The 7246-nt window shown below is 33.7% G+C and overlaps 1 protein-coding gene across 3 annotated transcripts in view; it reads right to left on the bottom strand.

Annotated features, from left to right (window-relative positions):
- The window catches only part of POU2F1 (POU class 2 homeobox 1), a 161147-nt gene that overhangs the window by 87109 nt on the left and 66792 nt on the right, over positions 1-7246 (bottom strand). The window contains exon 2 of one of the 3 annotated variants that reach the window (XM_012657774.1): positions 4481-4581. The exons of the other annotated variants lie outside the window; for them this stretch is intronic. The gene's annotated coding sequence lies outside the window, so the exon portion shown is untranslated. The remainder of the gene's footprint in view (positions 1-4480; positions 4582-7246) is intronic. 3 annotated transcript variants of the gene reach the window in all.

The raw sequence follows: 7246 nt of genomic DNA, 5'->3' as shown, positions 1-7246 counted from the left end.
ATGGTGGCGCATGCCTGTAGTCCCAGCTACTCGGGAGGCTGAGGCAGGAGGATCGCTTGAGCCCAGGAGTTTGAGGTTGCTGTGAGCTAGGATGACGGCACGGCACTCTACCCCGGGCAACACAGTGAGACGCTGTCTCAAAAAAAAAAAGTTCTCACTGTTCTTCATAAGTGATGGAATGTTTTCATATCATGAAAACAATCCATTTTAAACTGATTATATGCCTTGAAATTAAAAATAATCAATGTACAGAGCATCTCCATTACCATGCTAATTATCTTTTACCCTTTAAAAGTAATAGCTCCTAAGAGTAGAATCTAGATAATAAAAAATGCCTAATTAAACTTAAATTTTCAAAAAAATCCCTTGTAAATAGGCTGTTATAATAAGGCAAAGCATCAATAACAAAGAATTTCTATCAACATGGAACTAATAGGGTTCCAAATTAAAAATAAATAAGAATAGAGGAAGCAAATTAACCAAAGGTGATGCAGCAGAAGCAAATTTGTCCAATTTACTTTAATATCTGTCATAAAAGAATGAACTTCCTTTTTATCATAATTCAGTCCAAAAGCCATTAGATGGGGCTACATAAGGCAGGCATCCAAGCTTAGGCAAGTGAGCGGGGGAGCAGTAACCAGGAAATTGGTTATATACAGGGAGATTAATCTAGTAAGTAAATATATTAAGGACAATGAGAGCTAAGTTTATCACTGCTGGAGAAGAGAACTAAAAACAAAAGAGAGAAAAAACTAGAATGAATTCTATGATGCTGAACTGGAATTTGAGGTTTTGGTATGAACACAATGTTTTTTAAAATATATAAATACAAAAATAAATATACCTTTAAGTAAATATACACATATTCATATAGTCTATTCTCTAGCTCTGTCTACTGAGTGCCTGGGAGCTACAATCCTCCTACAGCAATGAGCATACTTGGCAGCCAGATCTTGATTTCTAAATGCCTCTCTCCACTTTAAGGAACCAGAGATTCTCAAAGAAACTACTCGTGGAAGTGCTTTAAAAAATTATGGGAATATGTGAAAAAGATACCTGGAAGCCAGTTTGAAGGGATTCCCATTAACCAAATTTTAAACAATTTGGACAAAATATATAAAAATAATAATAAACTATAATTATTACTTATAGGAATTCACGAGTTCATGCTGATATAAATAGAGACAAGAGAAAGCTTTTCCTTACAGTAGAATGCCAAATAACATAGAATAAATAATACAATTAGAAAATCAACATTTGAAAACCATTATAGTGATAAACAGTTCAGTAAAGAAACACCATCACACTAAATCTAGTGGGTAAAAATTTGGTGATGAAAACAGTTTCCCCACAATAGTTATTAATTACAAAGAGAAGTATAACTTTACATTGGAAAAGTCTAGTGAACATCACCTTAATCAAATGATCAAAGTTAACATCATCAGTCAAGGGCCAAATCAAAATTGTGCACCACCTGAAAGGATGTAATGAGAAGAGCACAGCCATCATTTCGGTGATACTCCTGCCAAAGATGCATGACCTGAATCTAATCATGAGGAATCATCAGATAAACCCAAATTCAAAGACATTCTATAAAATGTATTCTTCCAAAGTGTCATGTTTCTGAAAATCAAAAAGACTAAAGAACTATACCAGATTAAAGAATAATAAAGAGATATTACAACTAAGTGCAAAGCAGGATCTTCGATTGGATTATTTTGTTGCAAGGGACACTTTGGGGACAAGTGGCGAAATATGAATAAAGTCTATGGATTAGCTGATAGTAATGTGTCATTGTTAATTTCCTGAGTTTTATCTTTGTACTGTGGCTACATAGAAGAATGTCTGTATTTGTGGGAATTACACATTTAAGTATTTTGGGAAGATGGAGCATAAAGTCAGTAACTTACTCTCAAAAGGTTCAGGGACAAGTTATTTGTACTATTCTTTCAACTTTTCTGTAAATCTGAAATTATTTTGAAAGAAAAAATTCAACAAAAGAAGAAAAAAGAAACAGATTAATAAGGTACCATACAGTTCCTTTTTTGTTATCCTAGTGTAGCTTTTCCCTCCCCATCCCTCAGAAACCCTTAATCACAAGAACAGATGGATATTAACACTGGCAACACTACAATTCTTACAGAATTATGAAATATACAGATAATCTACCATCAAAATGCACTTGCAACAATTTAAACAGTATTCTGATGGGCATCGCAAGATCTTATGGAGGAGTCCACATTTTAAAGACCTGCATTTTATTAGTGGAAGTTCAGATTTAAAGTCAGATCTAAGCACTGAGTCTTGAACAACTTTCCATAGTTCGTGTCATCATTTATTTATTATCTGAAAAAAAAGAATCTGAAGACCATTATAACCCAAAATTCTATTAACTGTTTTAGAAACTTGGTTAATTTTAAATAAACTCTCCCCAGATATAAGACAATGTTAGAAAATGAATTTTAAATGTGGTATTATAGATACATTGTCATGTTCTTTTATAATTACCATTTTAGTGTCACTAAAATGTAATGGCTGAGTTTCCCACTCAAAAAACCCTTAATATCTGTTATGAACTGAATGGTGTCACCTCAAAAAATGTTAAATTCCAAACCCCTTGTACCTGTAAATGTGACCTAATTTCGAAATGGGGACTTTGCAAATGATCAAGTTAAGATGAGGTCACTAGGGTAGGCCCTAACCAGTATGATTGCTGTCCTTATAAAAAGGGGAAATCTGAACACAGAGACAGACATGGTATAGAGGGAAGATAAGAAGAAAGGCATAGAATAAATTCTCCCTTACAGCCCTCAGCATGAGCCAACCCTATCTTATAACTTGGACTTCTAGCCTTCAGAACTGTAAGATAATAATTTTCTATTCTTTAATCCACCCAGTTTGTGGTATCCTGTTATGACACCTCTAAAAAACTAATCTAACAACTTAACCTTAATTTCCTCATTTGAAAAATGGGAATATTGATGCTGTCTCCCAAAATTGTCCTTAAAATTAAAATGAAAATGTTATTTTGAAAATAACCAGGAATTATAAAAATGATATTATACTCTCTTGAATAAATATTACTGTCAAGATTTTTCTCCTAGTATAAGAGAAAATTTTAAGTGCTGCTCTTGAATATTTTCATGCTTTTTAACTAACTTTTAATCCATAGGCCAGAAAATCATCTTTACTGTGTACAAAGTAAGAACAGAGAATCTTAATATTGTTAGGACTATCTGAACATGTCTGAAGTACAAATTGGTTTTCTTTTTTATTTTCTCAGGTTTTAAACCCTAAATAACATTTCTTAAAAAGTATAAAATTTTCTCTTCTGAAAACTTAAAATCTGAAGGAAAAAAAAAAAAGTTGCCCCTTTGGTGACCAGGTAATAAGCACTGTACAGCAATCCCAGGCAGTTATAATTCAGAGCACTGGAAACAATCAACAGCATTTGGTGCTGCCAAAAGCGGATGAAAAAAGAATATGGAAGATTAACAAGTTGAGCATCCAAACAAAAAGGAAGAAATAATTTTTTGCACAATGCTTTCTTCTTTTTTCTCTACTTCCTGTACTTCTATGTATACTAAAAACAAAAGAATATGTGTGAAGGTATCTAGCATATGCCTAGCATAGGAGGAATTCAATAAACATTAGCTATTCCAGCCCTGCCCCACCTCCTCCCCTTCTACTCAGAGGATGATGAGTAGTTGCAAATAATACTTAGGGTAGGTAAGTAACTTTGTAATCTTTCCAAATTGCCAGATAATGTCAACAAATTGCACGTCATCTTTAAAAGCTCCGGTTAGAAAGAATTTTACTAAAAAAGAGTACCTACCAGTCAATGTACCTCACCTTGTATAAAATCCTAACAAACGATTGCCCAAAACAGAAAGGTGCCAGGCAATCTAATGTACATTGTTTCTCATTATGAATAGCTTAAATGCACATAAATTAAAATTCTTTGCTATAAGCTCTCCGCATCTTACCAAGAATAAAAGTTATATGACAAGAGCTATTAAGAGACTCTAATCTTCATGTAAGTGATTTGCAAAATGGTAAAATATAGGTTATAATATTCTGATGACTAGATTAGTTTTACAAAACTATTATTTACAAAGTGCTTCTACTAAACTATCACAGAAATTATTGCTAATGTTACATTATCACAGAATAAAGATGACATAAAAAGATATTTATATACTCTATTTGTATTTCACAACTTTTCAAAAGAGACCAGAGTCTAACCTAAGTACTAGGGCCAATCCTAAACTGTTTTCCATTGCTGGCTAGGTCACAGGCATCCCAAGCATCACTCCATCATAGAAACAAATATCAAACAAATTTCAGAGTTAAAAATTTAAAAAAATATATATTTGATAAGTCAGTTTAATAGCCATTCCACAAAGTAAAAGGCAATCATAACACCTGGATTTACCAGAGGCTACTAAATTAATAGCTTTATTTAGCAGAAAATATTTACCAGGTATAGAAAGACTGCATTCTTTCTTTGAACTGATTCATTGAAAACTGAGAGTAGTTTGGTAATTAAAAAGGCAGGAAAGCTCTTCTTACTTTTCCAGTCTATGAATACAAAAAGAGAAAAAGGCAAAACTGAGTAAGCTGTATAAAATGACCTAACACTTTAAGAGGGCACAATTATACACAGCAGGAACACCATACAACCCATCAAGGCATGTTTAGCTGCCTTATGTAAGCACCTCTCTTGTGCCTATATCCTCATCCACAAAACAGAGATAACTAGTACCACCCCTTACTAAAGGAACATGGAGGTAAATAAGAAAGTTCTTTGAACATGTATTGTAAGGTCCTATTTTTTCATGAAAGCTGGATAAAACACTCTACTTAGATTTTCTTTAAAGGCTGCATTTCGCTAACATTAAAAAATAAAAAGACAAAACAAAACTGACCAAACCCAACATTTTGGGTTTTTAAGTATCTACTTCAAATGGCTTTATATATAGATAGATAGATTACAGATACAGACTGATTGATATACAGGTTGCTACAGTTGTAAATTATTCTAAAAAAAGATATAAGATCGCATTTTATATTTAGAAAACGAGAAAGGTTAACACTTGATACACACAAGTGTGGAAATTCACCATCACTGGTTGACCACCAACCACACTCCTTGTCATGAGGCCTCAGAATCCTGATCAGTACAGAGTTCAAGCAGCCTCAACCAACAAAGAGGAATTGATACATGCTCTGACTCTCATTTGCCATATACCTATACTGTATGGCTATTTTTGAATTAGTATAACTAATTAGTATAACTGGTATAAATTAGTATAACTGGTCAAGTAGTACAAGTAATTAAACTGTGTAAATTTTATATAGTTTAATTATATAGCCCGTAACTAGCCCATATCATTTTTTAATTATATAGCCTATAACTAGCCCATATCATTTTTTTCTATACATTCAGTAATGTGCCTATTTCATGAAACTCTGAACCAAGAGCTTGGGTTCACTGGTGCAAACAAAATCAAATGTATAAATAGTTCAAACTGTCTTCTTAAAAACGAGTTGTTTTTGTGACAAAAGTGGATCATAGTGGTTCATACTACTTGAAAGTAGAGATCAACATAAACTTCTACCATGATTCTCTAGCAGTGGTCAAAAACTTACTATGATATTTTATTATATAATACAACTGAAAAAAAAGAAACTGAATCCTTTCTCTCTTGAAAAATTCTGACCTGTACATACTTTAAGTTCTTTAAGAGCACGAAAAGAAAATCTTTAAATTTTAAGAAGATATACCTAAAACAAAACAAAACAAAAAGCACCTTAAAGAAAAGGGATAGCAAGACACTGAGAAAAATAAATACATGAAACGAATTTAAACTTGAACGTACCCAATAAAACCCTCCAGAGTAGGATCTGTAATGAACAAGGAAAACCCACCCACCCTTCCAATATAGTGGTTACAAACTAACAAGCTCTTTCTGACTGCCCATTGGCACATATTGAGACCTTTTATTCTTTTGAAATGTCCCCCAACTTAAACTGGATGCAAATAAGCCAGGTGTGGTCCTTATAACAGCAATCTTGCTAGTCCCTACTGCGTTTCCATAGCAACATGCACAGCTGCCAATGGCAAAGAAGTTGTACTGGCCTCAAATTGGTTTAAAAAGTTTCAATACTCATTAAGTGAAATAACAATTATAGTATCTTACTTAAGAACAAATACAAAGCAAAAATCCTATCTTTACGTGAAATATTAAGCAAAATCAAAGCAAAGTGTTTTCTGCTAGTCCAAGGTGGCTTTGAGCCTAGCAGCAACTAATGGGTCTGTGAGAAGTTACAAGATGATCACCAAACAGTAACCATTCTTTGACTTAAAAACATTCCCTGTGGGTCACTTAATGTAAGAAGTAACATTGAGGGGGGGAGGAGGGAGAGGGAGAGAGACAGACAGACACATGGAAACAAAGTCTAATCTAAACAGTAGTAAATCTTTTCTTTAAATAAATTTAATACCACTGCTCCTTGCTTTTATTAATATTGAAAGTATTTTTACAGCATTGATTCTCAAAGGGCAATACTTGGGTCAGCATCAGCATCACCTGAGACCTCACTGGACATGCAGATTCTCAGGCCCTACCCCACACCTCCTGAATCAGAAACTCTGGGGGTGGAGGATCCAGCAATCCGTATTTTAACAAACTCTCTAGAAGATTCTGAACCACTGATTTACAGTGTCAAACTTCAGGAGACTGAAAAATGAAATTAAAAATGTAATGCTTTATCCTACTCCTTGCAACTAAGTGAGGGATAACTGCAAAATAAAATGTGAAGAAACTCACAGGCCTCCTGAATTGAGTCTGCTGGCTAGTATCTTCACTGTTTAAAAGGTATCCAGAGATCAGCAGTGGTTCTGTGTGTGTATCACTCTTCCACATGTCAAGCACCAAGGGAAAATCAGGTGTCTTTTCATGGTTACTCAAGGAGCGGAGGGTTCTTGCACACAGGACACTAAATACACTACCTTTCATAACCCATTACCAATCACAACTCATTTCCAATCACTGAGGTCTTCACACACAACTGCAAACCTAAACTAACCATATATTCCTTTATAAGAGAATAATAATTTTTCTAAGATATTAAACATGTAAGACGAGTATGAAATTTGAGTTATAAATTTTAACATTCCTTACTTGTAAGAATTTAAAAAAAAACATAAGGATGCAGTTCTTCTTTAGTATCTAACTGATTA

Source organism: Propithecus coquereli, unplaced genomic scaffold (assembly GCF_000956105.1).
Source record: "Propithecus coquereli isolate 6110/MARCELLA unplaced genomic scaffold, Pcoq_1.0 Scaffold56, whole genome shotgun sequence".
Lineage (NCBI taxonomy): Eukaryota > Metazoa > Chordata > Mammalia > Primates > Indriidae > Propithecus > Propithecus coquereli.
The sequence above is the reverse complement of the archived record's forward strand: the minus strand, read 5'-3'. Positions and strand labels throughout refer to the sequence as shown.